Raw genomic sequence first — 14873 nt, 5'->3', positions numbered from 1 at the left:
ACTTAGTCGACGTCAAGGACGCGCGATCTCCCAGTTTCTTCGGCGTCTGTGGGAACTCAAACCTTCTCACGTCCGCGCGCGCGTTCTACCGTCGGCGAGCTGCTTCTCGCAATATTCCTGAAATGATGGGAAGTACCTGCTTATGACTAGACGTATTCTCACAATTTATTCTTAAATTATAGATGCTCGCGGAAAGACGCTTTCGACCGATGGATGGCTGGATATAAATGTGACGATTATATCTAAACCTGCATGATGACATTTGAAAAAACTATTATTTTTCAAATCGCTAATTTATAATATAAAATTATTTTATGCGTCCTCTTTTCGAAACAAATAAAATTTAACCAATAAATTCCAAAATCGATAAATTTTCTTTTCTTTTTTATTGCGTTGCAAGTCTTATTACATGAAATGGATAGGCGTATTGCGTACAAAGATGGGCGGGATTTTACAATGTGTAAATGCCACAAACTAATTGCTATAATAATTGCTTTGTCGTGTATATAATTGATTAAGGATGAACAAGTATCCGGCGAGTATCGATAGACAATCCAATAAATTGAAGATTCATGTTTATTTAAGCGCAACCTTGATAGGGGCGGCCTGTAGTAATTTGTATCAGCGCAGGGATTCAATTTCGACAAGATTTTTTATTAATTCAGAACAAGAGATGTGTATTAATCGAGAAAGCCTTAACAAACTTCGGGCGTGCTGTACTTTGAGAATGATTAATTAAGGCTGCGTGCGTAAGCAATAATGCAAATAAATGAATGATATAGCAATTACTCGCTAGAATTTATTACACGATACGAGAGACACAATGACTTTGCGTTTTCATTTACAAATAATTTTGTCGTTTATACGCAATTATTTGTAATTGGAGTGAAATCACTAGGTGTGCACGTATATAATTTATCGGGTTTTGCCGATTATTGCGAAAGACTTAATTAACACGATATTTTGTTCACTTTTGTTTTAGCATCTGCAAAATAATATGTGTGGCATGAAATTTTTCTATTTTAGCGAATTATTTTATCAATTTTTCTTCTTCATGCAACGTATCTACGATTAAAAATGTAACATTAGAATTATTTTTTACAATTTCAATTTGAGAATTTTAAATCAAGATTAGTTTAAGTATTAATGTTGTTAATATTGTTGTTACTACGATCGAATGGCACGCACGTAGTTTCACCGCGGGAATAGTTCGTCCGGGGACACAGAGACCTACATTGCGCCGTGTGGTTGCGTCGGCGGCGGCTTCAGGGTCGCGGGGACAGAGACTCCGAGGGAGTGTGGGTTTTCGTGGAAAGGCAGTAAAGCCGCGACGTCGACGAAGAGGGACCACAGATTTATGCGTAGTAAAGGTGAAACCTCCGACCGACGGCCTTCTCTTCGATGTTTCCTTTAACCCCTTTATCCTCCCCTAGCCAGCCGAGCGGGTGCGGACACGCGCAGTACATAAGGACGAACATTAGCGTTTCTCTCGCCGGTACTTACGGATAGTTACCGTGCGGCATCGTAAATTATTGCCCACGCCCCGAAACTTTTAGTGCCGTGTGCCGGGCGTGGAGAGTTTCGGCCGCAAAATCCACGTAGATTCTCTTGTCCTCGGTGAGAAATGTACCGAGGGTCTTTTTGCCTGGTCATCGCTCTCCTCGCTGTACTCTCATGGCGAAACGTTTCCTTCGAGCGCGGTCTCGGCATGTTGTTTTGAAGATTGGATTTATAAGATGACATATAATTTTAATTGGCTCGCGCTTAGTGCGCAGTTTTAGTGCAACCTGGAAGACGGAGAAACGGCATGAAATACGAGCCTTTCGTATTCTTTTATAAAAATTGCTTCGCTCCCTTTTAATCCTTTGATACGTGTTTTGCTGCGACTAAAAACCAGTGGAAACAGCGCGAAACCGGTATATCGCTTTAGGTCACATCGGGTGGCCGGTCTAAAGAAGATCGTATCCCGAATGTATTTCACGTCCGCGCATCAGCCGTGTCTTCCGCGTGTATCTCGGATGGGTGATCTTTATTAAGAAATACAGAAAGGGTCGCAGAACCGCAGAAACGTGTCTCCGAATCTTGTTGTCGATAACAACGCGAGATGAGATCGATACCGTACTTGGAATTCGCAGCTCTTCACCGTGCGTTCGTAACAAGCGCAATTCCTTCGACGATCGAAGATACGAACAATCTGTTTTGCGTGTGTGTGTGTGTGTGTGTGTGTGTGTGTGTGCGCGTGAATATGCTGCTTCATTCTCGAAACAACCTGTAATTGTACTTAGCCTTCGAAAGACCACTCGCAATAACAGACCTGTGATTGCTATTGCTGAGTTCGAGACGCGTGACCGACCCGAGCATTTCTTCATCTCTCTTTCCCTTGTCCCTTTACTCTCTACTCGCGGCCCCCTTTCTCTCTCTTTTTCTCTCTTTCTTTTTCTTTTATCTCGTCCCGTCGTCATCGTCGTCTTCATTCTCCCGCGATTCCTCGACATCGATTCTTGCACGCTCGTTGCAGCTCGTGACTTGATGACGCGACCCTTGCACACCAATCTCGTTTTGTCTTCCATGGATACATTACAGGCTTATATAGGGTGTCTTCGATTAACTGCAGTTCTCTGTAATGGTAGATAATGAATTATAAAGAGAAATTGTAGAAATGACTTGAAAGATGCATTGCAGGTTTCGATGACTTTTCATTATCAAACAACCATAGCTAATTATTAATGTAGAATGATAATATCGATAAAAATTAAAGAATATTTTAGTATCATATTTTTAGCGACTGCATATATTCGTTTTTCTTTCTCTTACATTTATTAATCTTACATTTTTTACACATCTTTTATGCACTGTCCATCGCTGAAAGATAATGATTAATTGTGAGACATCCTGTACGTATAACAGGCACACCGATCGCGCGAAATGACTCGTCTGCACGCCGACTGTCGTTCGGAACGATTTAATGGTGTAATTTGGCTCGTTTCAAGGAGCGATAAATCAACGAAATTCTTCCGCACCGAGAAGTGCAGTATGGTGTATCAAAAATTCCTGGCTAAGAGATGAGCAAATTTAGTAAGAACTGAGAAGGTTGATGACCTTTATCCTCGAGATGAGCTTACGATTTGATAAAAGCTTACAATCGCTTCTCATCATCGATTATTACAGGATCCCTTCCATAACGCATTTTTTTTTTTATAACGCACATGTAATTGTAGATTTAAAATATATTTTAGCTGAAAAGATTTAAATAGATATCTCCTTAATAAGAAAAATTCTTTCAAATTGGTTTGCATCACAATTTAAACAGTCTTTAATCTTGTTAACAGCTTTTCGATAAAACATTTAATAAAGGAGTAAGAGTTTAGAATGAAAACAGATAAACGAAATGTTGACGAGAAAGATATTGAATTTGAAAAGAATTCTTTACTATTTTTATATATCCGTGTTTATCATTACGGAATATTGCTGAGAATTTATCGCGACGGAAAATATAATAAAATATAGATATAATTTGTCTCTTCCTTCGCGCGACTTTTCACGCTTGTCAGCCGACTCGGATACTATGTATGCACGCATACATATTTGTCACCGATGCAGAATCCCATTAATCTCGGGCATCTGCCTACTTGATCGCGCGAGTGTAACTTATTCCGGAATTTATTAATGCCCGCTCGCTTGTAAGTTTCTCCGTTCGTTTCCCTTCATCAAGTCAGTTCGCCCGGCCGTCGGTCGGCGTCGTCTCTCCACCCCGGAGAATCGCAACGGTGCGCGCGTTGTTGCACTTGGCGGGTCGCGGTCGGACGAGAGGAGGAAGGTTTATGGTCTCGTAAATAAGGGAACCGTAAAACCAATATGTCTGTTTTTTATGCGCCAAACAAAACCAAGCCCCCGCGTGTAAGTACGCCCGAGACTCTTGAGAGCCGAGAGAGTATAGATACGGCTTGTTTCTCTCTCTGCCAATGAGGGACTGAGGATGCATCAGGTGCGAGGAGGATGCATCTGTATGCGCCGAGAGAGCTTCTGGGCGAGGAGCGTTATACTCGCGCAAACGATCACCGATAAGGCTCGCCTAATTTATCGTCCCTTTTCTTCCCTCTCCCCCTCCTGAAGGTTAATGTACCGATCCGCGGTATGCATCGAGGTTTGCTCCGACGTCCGACTACCGATTCGCGCCATCGACCGTATCGGGCGGCGATTTGCCGAGCTAGTGGCTGCGGAAAATTCCGCGATGATAGCTACGAGGAAGCTTGTAAATCGAGGAATATCCTCGGAAATGGGTGGATACCGGCCGGCTTCGTGTTTCAAACGCGTATATATGCGAACCGTAGGTTTGCTCGCTCGTTACTCGCACGGATCGCGGCTCCCAACTTCGCGTGTATTATACAAATACTTTCGCCAATTTAACCAGTAATCACATTTACAATAATATTTTTTTCGCCAATTTGCGTTTTCCATAGTCGTTAAAAATTCTGCGTTTTCACCGCTATCATCGGACGTTTCGTGACAGTGAAAAAGTTTCGATCGAGCTACAGACGCGTGCGATTTAACAACAGTCAGTATCAGATTATCTCTCCAGCCTTATTACCTTGCATTTTCCTTTCTAGATAGACATCGACGCGGAATTTCGCTTCATACGCGGTATTTTAGATAGCTATTTGGTAAACTGCAGACTAAAGGATCTATGATCGGGACGCATCTCGCGGACATCGTCGCGCGATCGCTGCAATATCCACAGATTCCCCTAATCACACCGTACGAAAACCATCGTGTGGACCTACGCCTAGGTGGTCTTTCAATCATCGTCTACGTGTCTTCGCTTCGACAGCCGAGCTGAGCTCGAATTTTTCGCGCCTGCGGCCGCCACGAGGCATCGCTTCCTCGATATAAATCGACGCAGCAACGAGATCGATCCTCGTTATCACAGGGCGAGTGATCGTGCTGGGAGGGGTGATGGGAGTAGGATACCGTGATTCATCGCTGCCTTTTGTTTTTGCATGCACATCAGATACTAGACGTCGTATCGCCGGCCGGTATCGGGCCCGCGGCAAGGATGCCAGGCACACGGGGCGCGCGTTCTCCAGTGCGCGCGGTGTGTGTCTCAGATAAGATATCTTCCGGTCCGACGTACCTCTGTGTCCACCACCACGGGTCTCTCATCCGAAAGCCGCAATAAATAACTCGGGACCGATCGCATTTCGCCGATCAGGCCGCTCCGTTCCGCAGCGACGGACGTGGTCGAATGCGTACGCATTTCGCATTGACGAAGAAGAGTATTCTTACATATACAGACTTGACATAAATCATTACAGTAAGATAAATTGCGCATTCGCGTTTTTTCTTGTATATTTGTGATTATCTGTATATATATATATATATATATATATATATATATACATATATATCCTGTTGCGTGTAATAATGCATAATTAATAGCATATTTAGATTGATTAGAATGAAAGTCTCTGACATGAAAGCATCGAGATTAATATTTTACATATGGACGATTGAAAAAAGCAAAAGTCAGTAGAAAAGTTCCATAGAATTTACAAGTTCTTCCATAGAATTTCAAGTTCTTAATTTATTTCTTTTTAATTAAAAATTTTAATCTTATTTAAAAATATTCATTAGATATAAATTTACAAAATATTTATTTTAATTATTATTATTATTTTTAATTATTATTTACGTAAATTTATGTATTCATCGGATTGAATAATTTAAACAAGAGAAAAATGATATATAGTATTAATTATTAATTTTGAATAAAATAAATAGAATATTTTTAGCATTTATTTCTCAGTGTAATCATTATTTTGTAGCGTCGACATAATTCAATTAATAAGATATAGAAAATTCGAATATTCTATTTTGTAACGTAATAATTGTTATCTTTACACAGTCGCTTTGTTTACGCTGTGGTACAGCAGCTCAAATCACTTCGTGTGACGCGTCATTACTTTTCGAGACGCACTTGAGATAAATCGCAGTGGAGAACGCGATTATTCCCTTTGAAGAACTCATCTTATCACGATTGCTTAACTTTCATGATTAACTAGTCATGAACATATCGAAGTAACAGGTATTTATCGAAGCAAATATTGCGCGCATTTAGTCACTTAGATTAGGAATCGCAGAATTTCTCATCCATTTATAAATGTAACTGTTTTTGAATTTAATGCATGAGTTATCACAGCTTATGTAATAAAAAACTGTATGAAACTATATGAATATAAATTATAAGTATAATTATAATTATAAATTTAATTATAATTATAAATATTAGTACTATGTAAAAATTTTATGAAATAATTGACCAACTTTGATCGTCTATTAATAAAAAAACTATTATTTTATTATTTTCATATTGAAATTTTTGATTTTAATTAATTTTCGAAATACTCTGTTAAAATATATTGTACGATGCTGGTTACGTGTACGTATGCATAATAAAAAAACTTATAATTTTTTTCAAAAGCTTACATATATAATTTGCAAAATTTACGCAAAGTCAAATGTAGAATTTATCGCTTACGTAATATACGAGGTGGTACACGCGACGAGCGCGCAACACCCCCTTGTATAATCCACGTATGAAAATTATACGTCCTTGAACCGATTGTAGTGGTGCATCTCGAGACACGTGTCTCCAGGCTTGAGATACGCATCGAAAGAACCGGGTCCACATAATCGCCAGATTGAAATTATGATGACGTTTCTCTCTTGTGGAGGACCGACGCGGTCACGATTTCGTGATGTGTGAGACGATGATGATACCTTTAGGCCATTCGTAGAAACGGTAGTCTCGCGAGGCTGATGTTCTCTTCAATTATAAATCCATAGATTTGCATTATTTTAACGGGAATTACAGACTACATTCGAGATACCACTTTGCTTAATGTGATTACACGCGCGTGCAATTATGTCCGTAAATTAAATCACTCGTGTTTCACGAAATCACACATTGTTTTTAGAGCAAGTTACAAGTCGTGATTTGTAATTGTAGTACGTGTACTGTATTGGATCAATTTTTGCTTTGAATTAATATTCTTTTTTCTTTAAATAACATTTATATAACATATTCTATTTTAGTATTTAATCAAATTTAATTAATTCCGATGGAGAGAAATTGAACGTGTACACATACACACTCGCATACACAGAATATTTCGGCTTGCTTTTATTTCGCCGGCATTCTCGAGTATCATTCTTCGTCCGGATGCATTTCTAGACGCTCATGATGATTTCGCATTACTTATATCCTGTCATACAGGGCATACACCAGAAGCAACAAAGAGGCTTCTCCCGAAGAAGAGACAAGATTGCCGGTACACGGATTGCGATGCGTAGAGAAACTCGCGATTCGTATATCCTCGCCGCACGCTACGCGCGAGATAATATTAATCTCCGGCCTCTCGTGTCGTGCTTGTGCCTCGTCCTGTAACACGACAAGCGTCCCGCGGCATGCCGGAGAAATGCCGGGAGGGGAAGTGGAATCCTGTCGGCAGCGGAAAATAGTGCTCGGTTTTAGGGTCGCGGGGTCACGTGCATGAAGCATCGCGTGGCTCCGTGGGATCGCGCGAGCTCCGCGTGCCTCGTTCTCCATCATGCCGTGTCGTGCCGTGCCGTGCCGTGCCGTGCCGTGCCGTGCCGTGCACGCACGCCTTTTTCACGCCCGTTGATTAGCCTCGTCGCGTTCGAGGTAACGATGATCCCGCCTTAACATTAGAATCCTATGGGAGGGTCAAATACGAACGAAGGGGCAAACCACTGTGGAGAACTTCAGTGTACAAGATTCCATTAAGATAGATGTGCTCTTCTCCTTGGAATTAATATAAAATAATTTGGAATTAATATAAAAAAAATCGTGGTGTCTTTGCCGGAAAGATTAAAAGTGTCGCCGACAAATTGGCGCGCTAAAATCTGTTTTAATCTATAACGTTGCGCAACTCGGTTTACACTTGCGCACTAGCGAAAGATTTAACCTCGAGGCGTGTCGAGGAATGTTCGCCGGAAGTTTCGTGTAAACCTTACAAAGCACTCTGAAGATAAGCTCAACGAATGCCGATAAGAACGTGTCTGAAACGCAACGTTGCGAGTCTCTACTCGATGTTCGCTACTTCGCAATGTTTCGTAAATGAGACTTCGAAAGCGCTTTCAGAGTCAGTTCTCAGTTCTCGACGTTGAGAAATTTCTCCGCCAAATTTATTCTTTTCAAAGTTTTGCTGGCTGGAAAATCGCTTGGTGACATAATCGCGCGCTTCTCATCCGTGCATTATCCTGTCGGTAGTGCACCCGGGGGTCTCATTAACATATTGCCACTCTCATATGCATATCGCTACCGTGGCATGCAGGTATGCGCATGAAAGGGCTCTCTGTGCACGATGCATACGCACGTACACGAAACAATAACGCGTAGACCACGATACACGGTGTCTCGTTCGGCTGATAAAAAGTGCCGTTTATGCTTCCTGCGCTCGCCTTTTATGCGTCACGGCCGCCTTCACGCACGCACATATTCGTGGATATGCATTTTCCTCGTGAAACCATGAATCGACTTTTGGTCCCGTCGCTGCGTCCGAGGTTTGCGTGTGCGTAACTCGAGGTGGTCGTCGAAAATTGACGCAGCCCATATGTAATGTCGTCTCAATGTCACTTTTATATAAAATTGCAATTAATTACACGTAATAAGCGGGGAATATTATGTTAATTATACGTGAGAGTGAGTAAAAGCGGAGTAAATTTAAATCGACCATTTCGAGTCGAAACGTCGCTTTCGAAACGTCACGTACGTGCAAAAGTGTTAATCGTTAATTGAGACGAGATGATGATTTGGTACACGCCAATGATGAAACGCGTGCGTGTGCGTACAATGATTCACGAGTTCACGCCTGTCTGCTTGGACATACAATTTATTCTTTTCTCGTCCTCGCTTCCCTTTGCGACAAATATCGGGGTATCCTTTCTTCGTTCTGCGTTCGGGGAAAAAATTGCATGTCGGATCGGTGCGGAACAGAATTGCGGTGTGTGGCGAGATCGAGCCGCGCGTGAACAATAACGAAATGGTGAAAAAAAAACGAAGCTCTGCACGAGCGACAGCAACCGGCAGCTGGCACGTTTAGCGGGTTCGGCGATGCGCGAAATGCGTTTGGTGGCATTCTTACGGGCACTTTAGGGTCTCATTACGAGCCCGAACAGGAGCACAATAATATCCCTGTGTAGATCTTCGTATTGTTCCATCGTTGAATGCTCTGCCGTCTCGCGATCGGTTTCGCGAGCCAGCTCTTGTTAATTTTATTTTAAATTACGTATCTGGCGTTGTAAAGGAATAAGTTTTTTTTATGTGATGTGAGAATTCCCATTCAGCAACGAAAACGACGGATGAAGGAAGAGCTAATCATGCTTGCTAAGAACTAAAAATGACGCGCTGAGAGATGTACAGGTATTCACTTCGGCGGTTCTCTGTCGGTCGGGCATTCAGGGCGAAAATTAATTAAAAAGTAATTACCGATGGTGCGCGATATGCTCTTAAATTAGTTTTCAATTTGCGTGCTCAGCCACGAGATTGATATTGACGTAAGTACGAATTACTCTTCGTGGCTTTGAAGTCAGGTTTTCCGATCGATAACACGAAACTGCGTTCCTTCTACTCCGCCTTGCTTTTCAACTTGCGGAACCTTACCTACGGTGCCCTAAAAGTCCATATATCTTTCGCGTGAGGGCGCCTTAATGACTTCCTCGCCAGTCGATCCTTAATTTATTTTCGAGTCTGGTTCCTGGAAGCTTTCGCGGCATAATTAATAAACGAGCACCGGCTACGATTGCTAATTGCAGATTAATTAATCGCCTGGCCGAAATTTAATCAGCCGACCGTAATTGATACGTGCCGACGTTCACGCTCGCCCGATAATTACTAATTATATAGCTAATTAGTTTCACCACTGACGCACCATGTTAAGCAACGTTGTTATATTCGAAAAAAAATTATACTTTTGCTACAATTTACATAAAATTTGTCTACACGAACAATATGAATTTTTCATGTAACACTTACATTGCAAATAATAACGTAATGTTTTTATCTTTATGTTCCGCTTTTAAAGTCAATAGTCGTGTAATATTTAACGATTTCACAACGAGGAAAATTACTTTCATCAAAAGTAAAGCAGAGCATATATATTATTTTGTATCGTAAAAGAAATTTTAGAGATTCATATTTAAAGGTTCACGATGTCACAATTACATTTAATGTAATGAAATCGATCGTAGAATTCTTTGGAGGAACAATTTCGTCGTTTAAAAAATATTTGGGACTTCTCCAGAAATATTCCATTTTGAACGAGCAGTCTCTTTATTGCAAATTAAGTTTTTTTTGCGTGAATAATATCAATCAATTTAATATCAATCTTTATAGAAGGTAGACAGTATCTCGAGATTGAGAGAGAGAGAGAGAGAGAGAGAGAGAGAGAGAGAGAGAGAGAGAGAGAGAGAGAGAGAGAGAGAGAGAGAGAGAGAGAGAGAGAGAGAGAGAGAGAGAGAGAGAGAGAGAGAGAGAGAGAGAGAGAGAGAGAGAGAGAGAGAGAGAGAGAGAGAGAGAGAGAGAGAGAGAGAGAGGGCGGAGAAAAAAGAGAGGTGAAGGTATATAGCGAGGGGGAGATAATTTTAGCGAGTCACCCGCGTGATGATACTCCTTCATGTTTCTCACATCTCCACCGGCACGATTATAGCCACCACGTGGTGGCTATTAAAGTTTCGCGAAAAGAGAAGCTCACGGGACGTGCAACGAGTAGAAGGCAGAGACGTCGCGAGTCTCTCGTGCGAGTAAATTACCCGCCGTAGGCGCCACGTCGCCATAAAGCACCGCGCAAATTAAGTAGCCACGAAAGGAAGAAATCGTCGTTAGTAGCACAGAAAGAAAGTCCGCCTTCGTGTCATCGCCGGGAGAAATGCCGGGGAAAAGTACATCGGATAGTTTCATGATCTCGACTCTCGATTGTGCATCCGGCTTCGGCTAAGCTTAGCACGAAACAGCGCTGACGATGTCTTTCTCTTAATATAAAAGACGCAACTTGAAAACTTGAAAACTATGAAAACTTGTGAAAATAGGATACACTGAAAGATGATCCTATAGTCCAAATCCTACAGCGAAAATTATCCAGAAAATTTAGATGAAATAGATAAATGACTACTGGCAAGTACTGCGATATCACATATTTTGTATCTAATCAATTTAAATGACAGCGACAGAATTTATATTTGAAGAATTTGTCAAAGTTATAGCAAAAAAGCTTCTATGGCACCCAATCAGATAATAGTTACTTGCATCTCTTATAAAAATGAGTATGTGATTTGGTTGTGAGAATTAAATTTTTTTTGCATTATTAGATGTTGCTGCTATAAATTCTACGTATGACAACATTTTCCAGCAATATCATTTCAAAGAAATATCATTTTTAATTGTAACATTTAAAATTTTGGCTGGAAACATTTTTTTGAGTATATGTATATATATATATATATATATATATATACATATATATTATTAAGTTAAAATATTAAAATATCATTAAATAAAAAAAAAATGGAAAAGAATACAACGTGTAAAGATTTATTAGCAATATCTTGTAGTTTCATTAATATTTGCGTTCTGACGACATTTCTTGCGTGAATTTAATAAGTTCACATGCCTGCAGTGACAGGTGCAAATTATGCTAGTATAATATTGCACGTTTCTAATTTTAGTGTACGCCTGAGGCAAGATACTCGATGTTTTACGCGTGATCGTTTAATTACGTTTTTGCGCTGCGTATAAAGTATCGCGCGAATTAAATAACTAAGAAAGGAGGAACAGTGTCGTTAGAGAATATCGGAAGAAAGCGCGGCGTCTGGTAACGCCGGAGAGAAAACGGCGCCGGTCGTAATTTTCGTGCCAGCAATGGCGGCGGCTAGTACCCCATAAATTATCATCCGGACATTTAATTTTTATATCGTCTAATTATTATTTGGCAATTAAATTTTACTCATTACGTCATTATGCATGCACGCCCCCGAGGGAACGCGTCCTCCCTCTTAGGTGCTCCGGGTGTCGTAAAAGGCCGAAGGGGAATGTCGTTAAGTACGGAGGTAATGAATACCGTAAGTTTCCTCGGTGTGATATCAGTGATTCGCGGTATTCTGACGTTTTAATACCGACTTGGCTTTAATGATGTCGTGAAAAACCAGATAACTCACGCGTAACGAAGGCAAAGTAACTGACGGCAGGGCCGGCTGCAACAGACGAAAGTCGTCAATATGTAACGATTCCCGAGCGAAATTAGCATTTAATGCGATATGTTTCATGTCAGGCGTAATGTGTGACTGCGTAACGAAACACGCTCCCGCGTTTGGATTGCGTTAGATTCAGCGAATGATATATAACGAATGGTATTTACTATTCCGCTTCACGGCTATTTAAAATACGTCTTTAGAGTCATTAATTATTGCACATTCTACGTAGTGATTTAAGTTGATTTCAAACGTCGGCACGTTGATAGTTAAAGCGAAAACGGAGCAACGTGACGTTGTCACGATACGCTATGGTTGCCATCAAACTTCCTCCATGTAACGTTGTATCGTATTTTCAAATAGTGTCACAGTAGCACAGTGGCAGCATGCGTGACATATTTGCGATAATACAGATATCACATTACGCAAACATTAGCAATTTTATAAAATTTACGCGCAATTAAAATTTTTCACATCTATATCTAATCGTGTCTGAGCAGTTTTTACTTTCGCGTTAAAATACGATATACGATTAGAATTATGAGACGATTTTTTTTTTCTATACTTATAATGACTTAATACATGTCAATCGACGTACATGCCAACTTGTATATTTTGCACGCGCACGCGACCGCCGAGGAGACCCGTCATCTCGTTGGAATTCCGCGCTTAGCGCACGCTCCGAGACTTTCATCTTCTCCGTATCGCGCTCGTTTGCGTCTTCTCTCAGCCGGCACTAACTGCCGCGCAAACTCAGTCCACCTTCCATGTTGATAATGACACGGGTAAACGGAGAATCGACGTGCGAGCGCACGCGGCATGCGTGAAGTACCGGGCGCGTGACTAGATGAGCAAATTTGCTTTCGGACTCGGAGGATCGCGGGACGAGCGAGGGTTTCTCGATGTAAACTAACGAGTTTCATTCTCCAGGTTCCGACCTGAGAGAATTCTCGACCTGAGGATCTCGTTGGAAAGAAATGTGAAAGCAGAGCGCGCTTGACGCTTTAATGATATCATAATATTTCTTAATTTTTTTCAATTTTACTTGCGACGGCCATTTTTGCATTTACGTGCGTAAAACTCTTACACACGTCAAACAGTCGATAAGATATCCATGCACCATAAGACACACGCGCGTCTCGTGTCGACTCGCTGATATATCGGCGCTTTTTATCTCGATAGGCTCACTCGTTACGCATCTTTATGATGGATATCAAGATAACGCTATCAATTTCACCCGACTCCTTACTCCTGGATCAAGCACCCGCTCCGCCCGAGACGTGATTCACTCGCGAGAACACGAAACCGATCGTGCGCGTAATTTCATCCTCCCTAAGGTATATTCTCAAGTAAGCGTCACAAGAGAGATCGCAGCGAAAAACAAAAAAAGTTTCGGGTTTAAAATATGGGAAGCGATCGCGTTACGTGCACGAATTTCCGAATTATAGTTATCTCGTTGATGTCGCGAATGGTAAAGGATATATATCCGAGGTTTACGTTGTGCTGTTGGTTATTCGAGGAGCTGCATCGGTTCAGACATCGAGGAAAGAAATAAAACGGAACGCTTATCGGCACGGCGTCCACAATGCCTGGCTTTATTAGCACTGCGATAACCCGGAGGCGTGTTGTCGCTTAATGATTTAACGAGGGCTGCCGTGCAGCTACGTATCGCCTCGCTGTGGCCCAAATTTTGTTTTGCTTCGCGAGCTCGTCGCGAGCAACGCGATGCATGCGACAGTCTTCGTGGGAGGTTTCTTGAGAAACATTTTTATCGCATTTCGTTCCGTATACTTATAATAAAAATAACGCACGCGCGTTATCTTCTAGTCATACGCAATTTATCGCTTGCAAATATTTATAGTGATTTATGCGAAAATCAGATGCTTTCGGCATAACTAATCTTATCTTTACCGAGCAATTTCTCTCAAGAATATTTTTTCTTGTAGATAATTTATGCTTTATTATTCTTACTCGTACGTTGCATCTCTATGAAATGTATTTTTTTCTCGTTTCTATGATATTGTTAGATACTACCGGATATTTATAACGTACGTGTATTTTATTTATAGAGTTTTAATATCAGTTCAGCACAACTATCTCTTCGACGAATAAACACTATCTGCCGAGTGAACACTGACTGTGCGCAAAGTTTCCGTACTCTCGCGATTGTAGACTTCCACTCGGTTTCGTAATCATCGGCGTTATCCTGAGCATTGACGTGCCGCCATAAATTATGTGGTAACGGGTGAGACGCACGATCATATTAACAAGTTTCCCCCGTAAACAATCTTAACGAGGCGTTCAAAGTCCGTGGAGGGTGTCACGTGCCGGTTCGCGGCTAATCGAGCGATATTGATAACGCACGACGCGGCGCGGACGTCTGTGTGCTTCATCGACGTTAATCGTTATCGGCTTAATTGCCATTCTCCCCTGGGGATCGTGTCGCAAGAAGTCGGACAGGTCGTGGAACTTGGACGCGAATCACGAGACAGTCCGCAGATTCCGCTTCGCGGGGTTATCGGCGAGGAAGCGCGACATAAAAGCCGCGATATTTTTCGTCGCAAGCGCTTTCGTCGTAAACCGCAACAGTCGCTCGATTTTGCAAAGTC

The 14873-nt window shown here is 41.5% G+C and overlaps 1 long non-coding RNA gene across 2 annotated transcripts; it reads right to left on the bottom strand.

Moving 5' to 3' along the window:
- Positions 1-371: 371 nt before the first annotated feature.
- LOC148935114 (uncharacterized) lies at positions 372-14481 on the bottom strand. Of its 2 annotated transcripts, none has more exons than XR_016140666.1 (2): positions 14317-14481; positions 372-2618 (listed from the first exon to the last, which is right to left on the bottom strand). It is a non-coding gene; the product is annotated as an uncharacterized LOC148935114 (long non-coding RNA). The 2 variants fall into 2 exon arrangements; XR_016140665.1 differs by lacking the exon at positions 14317-14481 and adding an exon at positions 2830-5381.
- Between the last annotated feature and the right edge of the window lie 392 nt (positions 14482-14873).

This window comes from Pogonomyrmex barbatus, unplaced genomic scaffold (assembly GCF_055798465.1).
Source record: "Pogonomyrmex barbatus isolate J1 unplaced genomic scaffold, ASM5579846v1 scaffold6, whole genome shotgun sequence".
NCBI lineage: Eukaryota > Metazoa > Arthropoda > Insecta > Hymenoptera > Formicidae > Pogonomyrmex > Pogonomyrmex barbatus.
The sequence above is the reverse complement of the archived record's forward strand: the minus strand, read 5'-3'. Positions and strand labels throughout refer to the sequence as shown.